Below are 14,106 nucleotides of genomic sequence, written 5' to 3' on the forward strand. Positions count from 1 at the left end.
TCATTTTCCATTGACACGTGTTTGTCATATTTGGAGCAGCACAATCTTACGTATGAATAAACCTTCCCTCTGCAGTGTCTAACATATTGACAAATGCAAAGAAAAGCCAACAGTGAACTGTAGCTACCTAGAATAGGTTCAACAAGGACGCAAGACTCGATATTCTGAGGCAAATCGCACCATAAGAAATCAGAAACCAGTTTTGTGATAATATAGTCAATTCCTAGTATGAATACAATGTTGAACGCGCAGAAGACTGATAACTCTGCGATCTAAGTTTGTGGAACATTGTTCAATTTGTTGGTTACGTGTTATCCGTATCGTTTCTTGCAAACGGCGATTAAACGTTTATAGTAATCATACATTATGAATGCATCCAGTTCAGGAAGGCTATCAAGCATTCATCGTGTATATCCATTTTATGCTTCCACTGGTCCTACAGCTGCCCTCAGGTGACGACCGGCGAGCCATTCAGTCTGCTCGTTGAGTGGAAAACAGTTGTTACCTTCAAATAACCCACTACTGTGTGTACAGATGTGACCTCTTGTAAGAGAAGCATGATAATGTTGCACAACTTTGCACGTCATTTCCATCAACATAGGCAACATGATCGAACATGAGAAAACGCGATGGTGCTCATTATTATTTAAAGCCGAAGTCTGCATGAAAAACAAAACATTTACGAGAAATAAAGCTGGATGGAGAAGTAGTCGTCACGTCTATCATATAATTGGAAATACTCGTCTGCTGATAACCTCATCTCCGTTTTTCATGGATAATCCTTACTGAAGACAGACTGTTCCTGGTTATCATTAAAATCGTCTGTCGTTAAGCATATTAATATACTAAACGGTTTGCCGTTTTGATTAAAACCTTGAGAAAACCTTACCCAGTTGGAGCTACGATTTTAAACTTTTTTATGGTATTTCATACGAGTGAAATTGCCCGAGGTAATGCAGAGCAAACTATAAACCTGGTGTGGCACTTTCAGTCAGCCTAATACTTAACAAATTCACTTTTTGCTTGAAAGGACAAAATGTGTGCAAAATGCAATCATTGTAATCTCAGTAAGTTTCCCAAGCATACGTCAACGTTTTCTTTTTTTTTACAGTAACCGACACAACGCGGATAATCCGGGGAGAAAAAGAAGAATAAAGAAATAAGGACAAAATAACGAAAATGGAGAAAATGAAAGTTAATGACTGCCCCTGAACTGCTTATGGATTTAGCTTTTAAAGTTATACAGGTTGTAGCAAAGCAGGAAGAGAAAAGAGGGAAGAGAGCGCTACGAGCGGCACTGCACGTGACTTTAGCATTTTAATTTCGCTAACACCAGACTATTTGACTCTGACGCTACATGATTTATTCATCATAAGACAAACCCAAGCAGCGAGTGTTAACCCTCAATGTGTAAATGAATTAAAATCGTCGAGCAAAACAGAATCACATGTCCATCAGCTCTTTGAAATTAATTCTCGTGTGTCTAGCCCGGTAACACAAGCGAGGGATCAAGCATCACACAAGCTGTGTTCGGTCATCTACACTAACTTGAAGATGCACTCGACCCCAAAGCTTCCATTACAATTTCATTGATTTCAACTGTGACGCAACAGATCGCCTCTTTATCCACACCACATTTTCAATACATCACTTGAACGTGCAAATTTTGTGACTCAACTCGAAGTGAGGTATCGTCTATATTGTTAATATAGAAGGACGGATGAGACTGGAGAAGACAATGTGGGAGCTGGTGTGAGGCTAGCTGGGGGGTGAGCGCTGGTGTGAGGCTAGCTGGGGGGTGAGCGCTGGTGTGAGGCTAGCTGGGGGGTGAGCGCTGGTGTGAGGCTAGCTGGGGGGGTGAGCGCTGGTGTGAGGCTAGCTGGGGGGGTGAGCGCTGGTGTGAGGCTAGCTGGGGGGTGAGCGCTGGTGTGAGGTTAGCTGGGGGGTGAGCGCTGGTGTGAGGCTAGTGGGAGGTGAGCGCTGGTGTGAGGCTAGCTGGGGGGTGAGCGCTGGTGTGAGGTTAGCTGGGGGGTGAGCGCTGGTGGGTGAGCGCTGGTGTGAGGCTAGCTCTGGTGTGAGGCTAGCTGGGGGGTGAGCGCTGGTGTGAGGCTAGCTGGTGTGAGGCTAGCTTGGTGAAGACGTTGTACGGTGAGAGGATAGAGATCCTAAGAAGAATGTTTTGACCATCAGGGCCACAATCTGTTTTATCATAGATCTAGCAAATATTAGTTTAGTAAGTGCATAGATTTTTCACCAGTTGAATGAAGTAACAAAAAATGAGTATGTGCTTAATGAAGCTCTGTCCGTCTTCAAGAGAGGCACCTTGTATCTACTACGAATGTAACTAAGAGATAAAGATTATTAACAACAACGCTGTGTTTCAGTGACATACTACCCGTTAGTAAAGCATGGAGATGAAGGCATTGATAAATAAAGGATTTCATTGATATCAAACACCTGAGGCTTTGGTCTCATAGTGAACCCACACCCTAGACAAATGCTGTTAACTCCACAAATACTTTTACTTGCGCAGTGCCCTAAATATGAATCAAAATTCCTGATCCAGCTAACAAAATGTGCGCAATAGATATGTATTATACGAACGTATTGCACAGGATACACACATATGATTCACATCTACTACATAGAGTATTCATATACGGAACCCTACCCAATACATGACTACATGGTAGTGACTGAGTCTGGGATACGTCGGCCAATCACACACCATGACACAAACGTTGCTCTTTCATTCATGATTTTTCACTACCATCTCCTTGTTTACTATTGGGACTGTTGCCAGAAGTCGCCAAATGTGTCCTGGTTCTTTATTCCGCGACTGTACATGTCGGTGAAATAAAGAAAATCATTGAGCGCAAAGAAAATTGCTTGTTGGATGACAAAAAGGACGATCAGTAATGTACAGGATTGATGGTGTACTGGTTATGAAGCAAGAGATGTAGATAGCTTTATTGATGATTTAATATAAATCATTGATTCTATGCTGATGAGCAAAAGTTGTAGGTATAAATGAGAAATGAATAATAGGAAACATAATGTATTTTAAGAACAAGCTGGTAAAAAGTTGGAGTAGATTATTTAGAAAGGCGTATAAAGAGTGAAGTGCAAATCCTAATGATGATAAAATTAATGAAGCGATGAAAGAGACTTCTACAATGCGCACTGAGGTAAAGCAAAATGCAAGAAATAAGTATTGGACGGACTTTTAATGGAGTACTGGCAACATAAGAGTTTGAGTGACATCTGGAGGGAAGTAGATAAAGTACGAGGTGTTAGATCCACAAGCTAAGGTCAGTCAACTTATAAATGGGTTGGAGCAGCCAGTTGTGCAGAGTTACCGCCTGTAGTGCAAGGATCATTACGAAGTACAACTAGGTTTAGGAGGGAACTGGTAGTGAGTCAGTCAGTGTACGCTGGAAGATGATGATACGTGTGTGCCAATAACGAGAGGCGAATTACTGTATATGATTGAGAGCGAGAAATCTGCAGCACCATGGGAGGATGGAGAAACAAATGACATTATTAACTGTATAGCTAGCATTAGAGAGCAGCACCTTCTAGACTTATCCAATATGTCATAAATGAAGGTTGTATTCCACACAAGTGGAAAAAGCAGTAATCATACCAGAACCTAAATGCACAGGAGATTTTCGACCAACATCCTTAACCTGTTTTAGCAAAATGATGGAGAGAATAATATTGAACAGGTTGTTGTATAAGTTGAAAATCTTATATCGTCCAATTTACATGGATTTATGAGAGAGGAAACGCACTGCTAGTTATGTCATGAAGGGTTTGAGTAATGGCGAGGCCACATGAAGAACATTTATTGATTTAAAGGGACATTTGACAGAGAAAATAAAAAAAAGTTTCACTTGAATAACTTTTTAACTTGGGTGTTTCCGGGAAGTTGCTGAAACGGATTGTCGATTATGTAAGTGACAGAAAGACTAGGGTTTGCCTTCATGGTTGGGATTCAAGAGAGTGAAACATGGCGTTGGGAACAGCACAGGGAGGTGTCCTTAGCCCTACTCTGTTTTATATACTGATAAATATAACACCTGGGCATGAATTTCCCAGAGATACTCAGGTGTTGATATATGCTGATGATGATATTCTGTTACAATGTAAAGGAATGAGTAACATGCAACAGACTTTAGACGCTTTGAGCATACTCTGATGTAGAATGGGTATTGTAATTCATGATGAGAAAACTAAGTATCAAGTTAAGAACGTGGAACAGAGGGATTTAGTCTTGAATGAAATAAGGTGATAAAAGTTGACGTGTATAGATATTGGTATGAACATTGGGTACGCAGGCAGCCCTACGTCGAGTAAGGGAGGTCCAGTATCTGGAGAATGTATGCAAAAAACCTTTACAACCAATAACAGCTTTATCGTGTGTGGGGGATGGCGTTGGCATCCTAGTTTTAAGAATGATATATCATCAGCAGTGTACGATCAGTTATTGACTATGCAACACATATTCTCATTACGTAGAGCAAGAAGGATATTCACAAACTTGATGCCATACAAAATGAGACCCTGAGAATAGTGTTAGGTTGTCAACGAGACACTAGAATACAAATTATGAGAATGGAATTAACTTGACCAAGTACTGAACTCAGGATATAGGACTCTGCTGTAGCTGCTGCTCTTAGATCAATTAGGAGAAATGCAGATGATAGACTGTCTCGTGCTGTGATGTATTTGAGTGAAAGAAGAAATCTCAGTGATGTGTCCAAGTATGCAAGAACTTTGTATAATGTTATGAGGGAGTTGATAAACACTGTGTCTCCTTACCAACTTACATAACGTTTAGACCATGGCAAGACGAAAGCAGGGCAGTGGACATCTCACAGGTTGAGTGGAGAAAAGCTGATTGCCACCCCAGTCATTTACGGAATGTTTCTTTTAAGAAACAGTTAGCTTCCCTAGAGGTATTTCTGTACATATGCTGTGATGAATCAGTCTTGCATAATGGCAGAACGGAACGTGGTGTTTTCAGAAGGGAATTTCTTAGTAATAAATGTTTCGCAGATGAAACACTTAGTAAAATGATTACTGATAACATCTCATCCACTCTGGCTGAGTTACATGCACTCTGTGAGGATCCTCACATTGCTATTGAGAAATGTAAAGACATGTATTTCTTTCTGAACACTAGAAGTGCACTGAAGGCCTTGCAGAGTTAGCACCCATGTAACTACCATGTTCTTAACATTTGTAAAAGTCTGGTTATAACTACCATGTTATTAACATTTGTAAATGTCTGGTCATAACTACCATGTCATTAACATTTGTAAACGTCTGGTTATAACTACCATGTTATTAACATTTGTAAACGTCTGGTTATAACTATCATGTTATTAACATTTGTAAACGTCTGGTTATAACTACCATGTTATTAACATTTGTAAACGTCTGGTTATAACTACCATGTTGTTAACATTTGTAAACGTCTGGTAACAACTACCATGTTATCAACATTTGTAAACGTCTGGTTATAACTACCATGTTATTAACATTTGTAAACGTCTGGTTATAACTACCATGTTGTTAACATTTGTAAACGTCTGGTTATAACTACCATGTTATTAACATTTGTAAACGTCTGGTTATAACTACCATGTTATTAACATTTGTAAATGTCTGGTCATAACTACCATGTCATTAACATTTCTAAACGTCTGGTTATACCTACCATGTTATTAACATTTGTAAACGTCTGGTTATAACTACCATGTTGTTAACATTTGTAAACGTCTGGTTATAACTACCATGTTGTTAACATTTGTAAACGTCTGGTTATAACTACCATGTTATTAACATTTGTAAACGTCTGGTTATAACTACCATGTTGTTAACATTTGTAAACGTCTGGTTACAACTACCATGTTATCAACATTTGTAAACGTCTGGTTATAACTACCATGTTATTAACATTTGTAAACGTCTGGTTATAACTACCATGTTGTTAACATTTGTAAAAGTCTGGTTATAACTACCATGTTATTAACATTTGTAACGTCTGGTTATAACTACCATGTTGTTAACATTTGTAAACGTCTGGTAACAACTACCATGTTATCAACATTTGTAAACGTCTGGTTATAACTACCATGTTATTAACATTTGTAAACGTCTGGTTATAACTACCATGTTGTTAACATTTGTAAACGTCTGGTTATAACTACCATGTTAACATTTGTAAACGTCTGGTTATATCTACCATGTCGTTAACATTTGTAAACGTCTGGTTATAACTGTCATGTGTTAACATTTGTAAACGTCTGGTTATAACTACCATGTTGTTAACATTTGTAAACGTCTGGTTATAACTACCATGTTGTTAACATTTGTAAACGTCTGGTTATAACTACCATGTCGTTAACATTTGTAAACGTCTGGTTATAACTACCATGTCGTTAACATTTGTAAACGTCTGGTTATAACTGTCATGTGTCAACATTTGTAAACGTCTGGTTATAACTACCATGTTGTTAACATTTATAAACGGCTGGTTATAACTACCATGTTGTTAACATTTGTAAACGTCTGGATATAAATGCCATGTATTAACATTTGTAAACGTCTGGTTATAACTACCATGTTGTAAACATTTGTAGACGTCTGGTTATAACTACCATGTTGTTAATATTTGTAAACGTCTAGTTATAATATTGCTGGAGATGAAATGTGTTGTACAATCTATATGGATTCCATCACATTTAGGGAGTCATGTTAATGATGTGGTTGATGAGGTGGCCAGAAATGCCACAGAAAAGATGTACATAGATATTGTTGGTTAGGTTAGGTTAGGTTAGGTTAGGTTAGGTTAGGTTAAATTATGTTAGGTTACGTTAGGTTAGGTTAGGTTAGGTCAGGTCAGGTCAGGTCAAGTTAGGTTAGGTTAGATTATGTTAGATTAGGTTAGGTTAGGTCAGGTTAGGTTAGGTCAAGTTAGGTTAGGTTAGGCTAGGTAAGGAGATATTATGTTATGTTAGGTTAGGTTAGGTTAGGTAACGTTAGGTTAGGTTAGGTTAGGTTAGGTCAAGTTAGGTTAGGTTAGGCTAGGTAAGGAGATATTATATTATGTTAGGTTAGGTTAGATTAGGTTAGGTTAGGTAACGTTAGGTTAGGTTAGGTTAGGTTAGGTTAGGTTAGGTTAGGTTAGGTTAGGTTATACTACCACGTTCTGCGTGATGATGATGAGGGGAGTAGTATACTACCACGTCCTGGGGTGAAGATGATGAGGGGAGTAGTATACTACCTCGTCCTGGGTGATGATGGTGAGGGGAGTAGTATACTACCACGTCCTGGGGTGATGATGATGAGGGTAGTATACTACCACGTCCTGTGGTGATGATGATGAGGGGAGTAGTATACTACCACGTCCTGGGTGATGATGATGAGGGGAGTAGTATACTACCACGTCCTGGGTGATGATGATGAGGGGAGTAGTATACTACCACGTCCTGGGTGATGATGATGAGGGGAGTAGTATACTACCACGTCCTGTGGTGATGATGATGAGGGGAGTAGTATACTACCACGTCCTGTGGTGATGATGATGAGGGGAGTAGTATACTACCACGTCCTGGGTGATGATGATGAGGGGAGTAGTATACAACCCGTCCTGGGTGATGATGATGAGGGGAGTAGTATACTACCACATCCTGGGGTGATGATGATGAGGGGAGTAGTATACTACCACGTCCTGGGGTGATGATGATGAGGGGAGTAGTATACTACCACGTCCTGGGTGATGATGATGAGGGGAGTAGTATACTACCACGTCCTGGGGTGATGATGATGAGGGGAGTAGTATACTACCACGTCCTGGGTGATGATGATGAGGGGAGTAGTATACTACCACGTCCTGGGTGATGATGATGAGGGGAGTAGTATACTACCACGTCTTGGGGTGATGATGATGAGGGGAGTAGTATACTACCACGTCCTGGGTGATGATGATGAGGGGAGTAGTATACTACCACGTCCTGGGTGATGATGATGAGGGGAGTAGTATACTACCACGTCCTAGGTGATGATGATGAGGGGAGTAGTATACTACCACGTCCTGGGTGATGATGATGAGGGGAGTAGTATACTACCACGTCCTGGGTGATGATGATGAGGGGAGTAGTATACTACCACATCCTGGGGTGATGATGATGAGGGGAGTAGTATACTACCACGTCCTGGGGTGATGATGATGAGGGGAGTAGTATACTACCACGTCCTGGGTGATGATGATGAGGGGAGTAGTATACTACCACGTCCTGGGGTGATGATGATGAGGGGAGTAGTATACTACCACGTCCTGGGTGATGATGATGAGGGGAGTAGTATACTACCACGTCCTGGGTGATGATGATGAGGGGAGTAGTATACTACCACGTCCTGGGGTGATGATGATGAGGGGAGTAGTATACTACCACGTCCTGGGTGATGATGATGAGGGGAGTAGTATACTACCACATCCTAGGTGATGATGATGAGGGGAGTAGTATACTACCACGTCCTGGGTGATGATGATGAGGGGAGTAGTATACTACCACATCCTGGGTGATGATGGTGAGGGTAGTAGTATACTACCACGTCCTGGGGTGATGATGATGAGGGGAGTAGTATACTACCATATCCTGGGTGATGATGATGAGGGGAGTAGTATACTACCACGTCCTAGGTGATGATGATGAGGGGAGTAGTATACTACCCCGTCCTGGGGTGATGATGATGAGGGGAGTAGTATACTACCACGTCTTGGGGTGATGATGATGAGGGGAGTATTATACTACCACGTCCTGGGTGATGATGATGAGGGGAGTAGTATACTACCACGTCCTCGGTGATGATGATGAGGGGAGTAGTATACTACCACATCCTGGGTGATGATGGTGAGGGTAGTAGTATACTACCACGTCCTGGGGTGATGATGATGAGGGGAGTAGTATACTACCACGTCCTGGGTGATGATGGTGAGGGTAGTAGTATACTACCACGTCCTGGGGTGATGATGATGAGGGGAGTAGTATACTACCCCGTCCTGGGGTGATGATGATGAGGGGAGTAGTATACTACCACGTCCTGGGGTGATGATGATGAGGGGGGTAGTATACTACCCCGTCCTGGGGTGATGATGATGAGGGGAGTAGTATACCACCACGTCCTGGGTGATGACGAAGATGAGGTGGGGGTAGTGTTCTACCTCGTCCTTTTAATATAAATATGATAATAATATTTCAATTCAATACAGTTCCGTATGTTTATCTACACTACGTATTATGTTGACCTTTTACAGTATGTTAAATAATTTGTATGGTTGTTATCTAACAATAAACATCAGACTCAAAACTTATTCACTATGAGTCGTTCGCACTTCAAAATGGCGAACGTTCAAGGAGCAGGAAAGTGTTACGTCACACAACACTTGTGAACCCGCAGGTGACAGAGGTAACTTACGTCACACAACACTTGTGAACCCGCAGCTGACAGAGGTTACCTACACAGCTGCTCTGTGTACATCATCATCACTCGGGCTGCCATACACACTGCAGGTGTTCCATAACCCAGCGTTCATAATAATGTCTAACTTTGCTAACTAGTTACATCAGATAATGTCTAACCTTGCTAACTAGTTACATCAGATAAAATCTAACTTTGCTATTTAGTTACATCAGATAATGTCTAACTTTGCTATTTAGTTACATCAGATAATGTCTAACTTTGCTAACTAGTTACATCAGATAATGTCTAACCTTGCTAAGTAGTTACATCAGATAAAGTCTAACTTTGCTATTTAGTTACATCAGATAATGTCTAACTTTGCTATTTAGTTACATCAGATAATGTCTAACTTTGCTAACTAGTTACATCAGATAAAATAACTTTGCTATTTAGTTACATCAGATAATGTCTAACTTTGCTAACTAGTTACATCAGATAAAATCTAACTTTGCTATTTAGTTACATCAGATAATGTCTAACTTTGCTATTTAGTTACATCAGATAATGTCTAACTTTGCTAACTAGTTACATCAGATAATGTCTAACTTTGCTAACTAGTTACATCAGATAATGTCTAACTTTGCTATTTAGTTACATCAGATAATGTCTAACTTTGCTAACTAGTTACATCAGATAATGTCTAACTTTGCTAACTAGTTACATCAGATAATGTCTAACTTTGCTAACTAGTTACATCAGATAATGTCTAACTTTGCTAACTAGTTACATCAGATTATGTCTCACTTTGCTAACTAGTTACATCAGATAACGTCTAACTTTGCTAACTAGTTACATCAGATTATGTCTCACTTTGCTTACTAGTTACATCAGATAATGTCTAACTTTGCTAACTAGTTACATCAGATAACGTCTAACTTTGCTAACTAGTTACATCAGATAACACACAAGATTGATGACTGACGCTTCATAATTGTGGCGACATGACGTGCTTGTGACGTCATGCATGTCATCAATGTGAACCCAGGACATGCACTACACGATATCATCAACCCAGGACATGCACTACACGATATCATCAACCCAGGACATGCACTACACGATATCATCAACCCCGGACATGCACTACACGATATCATCAACCCAGGACATGCACTACACGATATCATCAACCCAGGACATGCACTACACGATATCATCAACCCAGGACATGCACTACACGATATCATCAACCCAGGACAGGACATGTACTACACGATATCATCAACCCACGACATGCACTACTCGATATCATCAACCCACGACATGCACTACACGATATCATCAACCCAGGACATGCATTACACGATATCATCAACCCAGGACATGCACTACACGATATCATCAACCCAGGACATGCACTACACGATACCATCAACCCAGGACATAAACTACACGATATCATCAACCCAGGACATGCACTACACGATATCATCAACCCAGGACAGGACATGCACTACACGATATCATCAACCCAGGACATGCACTACACGATATCATCAACCCAGGACAGGACATGCACTACACGATATCATCAACCCAGGACAGGACATGCACTACACGATACCATCAACCCAGGACATAAACTACACGATATCATCAACCCAGGACAGGACATGCACTACACGATATCATCAACCCAGGACACGCACTACACGATATCATCAACCCAGGACAGGACATAAACTACACGATATCATCAACCCAGGACATGCACTACACGATATCATCAACCCAGGACATGCACTACACGATATCATCAACCCAGGACAGGACATGCACTACACGATATCATCAACCCAGGACATGCACTACACGATATCATCAACCCAGGACAGGACATGCACTACACGTTATCAACCCAGGACAGGACATGCACTACACGATATCAACCCAGGACAGGACATGCACTAAACGATATCATCAACCCAGGACATGCACTACACGATATCATCAACCCAGGACATGCACTACACGATATCATCAACCCAGGACATGCACTACACGATATCATCAACCCAGGACAGGACATGCACTACACGATATCATCAACCCAGGACATGCACTACACGATATCATCAACCCAGGACATGCACTACACGATATCATCAACCCAGGACATGCACTACACGATATCATCAACCCAGGACAGGACATGCACTACACGATATCATCAACCCAGGACATGCACTACACGATATCATCAACCCAGGACAGGACATGCACTACACGATATCGTCAACCCAGGACATGCACTACACGATATCATCAACTCAGGACAGGACATGCACTACACGATATCATCAACCCAGGACATGCACTACACGATATCATCAACCCAGGACATGCACTACACGATATCATCAACCCAGGACAGGACATGCACTACACGATATCATCAACCCAGGACATGCACTACACGATATCATACGTATGTTATTCATAACCACGTACAGGGAAGATGCTTCACAAACGACTAGTTCAGGGTCGCGCTTCCTCCTCGGTAGCCAGACGTGACCAGATGCACTCACTACTCTGGCTTCCCACTCAGCCTCTCTGGTGACAACCTGGTGTGACTACACTCCTAACTGTTGTAGTTGTAGTTGTTGTGTTGATTCCTAGCGATTTCTGTGTGACTCTGTCAGACTGATGCGTCCATTGCTGGTTACAGAAGACGTAAACAGATGTCATTCCATTATATGTCTGATCCACTTTATCACTTACGTCGAACTTACCTTGCGTAACGATGTCGTAATTGAAAACTCGCTCTCGACGATGTAGCTGGAGGTTGTAACGATAACACGTGAAGCCACAGACAGCGAGACTTGTCAGAGATGCCTGTAGCGTTACCAGTTGTGGCGCGTGACTGCCACCGGGTGACGTCGTGTCTTGGCAACACACGCCCAGGATGGGGTAGTTGCCACATGTCCCCATATGAAATAGTGATCCGATATTCAATAACAAGAAAACTAAACTTTCGCTTTCATATAATCATATGTGACGTAAAAAGATTTACAGAGGAAAAAGTACAACAAGTGAAATATGGTTATTCGCAATACATTACAATTGCTACGAAACGTTTTGAAAAAATGACGTTTCAATTTGAACAAATGATACCTGGTTGAAGGCGGGGTCAGTCATTGTGTGTGTGGAGTGTATACACTCAGGAGGGATGAGATCTGGCAACCCCGCGGGAATCTTACTCATGACATCACAACCCTCCCCCCCCATCTTACCACTCCTGACATCACAACGGCTCCCACCTTACTACTCATGACATCACAAAGGCTCCCACCTTACTACTCATGACATCACAAGGCTCCCACCTTACTACTCATGACATCACAACAGTCCCACCTTACTACTCATGACATCACAAGGGCTCCCATCTTACTACTCATGACATTACAAGGCTCCCAGCTTGCCACTCATGACATCACAAGGGCTCCCATCTTACTACTCATGACATCACAAGGCTCCCAGCTTGCCACTCATGACATCACAACAGTCCCACCTTACTACTCATGACATCACAAGGGCTCCCACCTTACTACTCATGACATCACAAGGGCTCACACCTCACTACTCATGACATCACAAGACTCCCACCTTACTACTCATGACATCACAAGGGCTCCCACCTTACTACCCATGACATCACAAGGGCTCACACCTCACTACTCATGACATCACAAGACTCCCACCTTACTACTCATGACATCACAAGGGCTCCCACCTTACTACTCATGACATCACAAGACTCCCACCTTACCACTCATGACATCACAAGACTCCCACCTTACTACTCATGACATCACAAGGGCTCCCACCTTACTACTCATGACATCACAAGGGCTCACACCTCACTACTCATGACATCACAAGGGCTCCCACCTTACCACTCATGACATCACAACAGTCCCACCTTACTACTTATGACATCACAAGGGCTCACACCTGACTACTCATGACATCACAAGACTCCCACCTTACTACTCATGACATCACTAGGCCTCCCAGCTTACTACCCATGACATCAAAAGGCCTCCCAGCTTGCTGCTCATGACACTAATGGGGCTCCCAGCTTACTGTTCATGACAAAAGGCCTCCCAGCTTGCTGCTCATGACACTAATGGGGCTCCCAGCTTACTGTTCATGACATCATCATGATCACTAGCTTACTACTCATGACATCATCAGGGATCCCATCTTACTGTTCATGACATCATCAGGTTCACCAGCTTACTGCTCATGAAATTACCAGGATCCCCAGCTTATTACTCATGACATCAACAGGGATCCCAGCTTAATGTTCATGACATCACCAGGGCTCCTAACTTTCTGTTCATGACATCATCATGGCTCTCAGCTTAGCAATCATGACATCACCATGCCTCCCAGCTTAGTAATCAGAACATCACCAGGGCTCTCAGCTTAGTAATCAGAACATCACCAGGGCTCTCAGCTTAGTAATCAGAACATCACCAGGGCTCCCAGCTTAGTAATCAGAACATCACCAGGGCTCTCAGCTTAGTAATCAGAACATCACCAGGGCTCTCAGCTTAGTAATCAGAA

The 14,106-nt window shown here is 41.9% G+C and overlaps 1 protein-coding gene across 1 annotated transcript in view; it reads right to left on the reverse strand.

Annotated features, from left to right (window-relative positions):
* LOC139764051 (sulfotransferase 1C3-like) overlaps positions 1 to 12,417 on the reverse strand; it is a 102,433-nt gene extending 90,016 nt beyond the window's left edge. The window contains exon 1 of the mRNA XM_071690507.1: positions 12,267 to 12,417. The gene's annotated coding sequence lies outside the window, so the exon portion shown is untranslated. The remainder of the gene's footprint in view (positions 1 to 12,266) is intronic.
* Positions 12,418 to 14,106: the final 1,689 nt, after the last annotated feature.

Source organism: Panulirus ornatus, chromosome 48 (assembly GCF_036320965.1).
Source record: "Panulirus ornatus isolate Po-2019 chromosome 48, ASM3632096v1, whole genome shotgun sequence".
Classification (NCBI taxonomy): domain Eukaryota; kingdom Metazoa; phylum Arthropoda; class Malacostraca; order Decapoda; family Palinuridae; genus Panulirus; species Panulirus ornatus.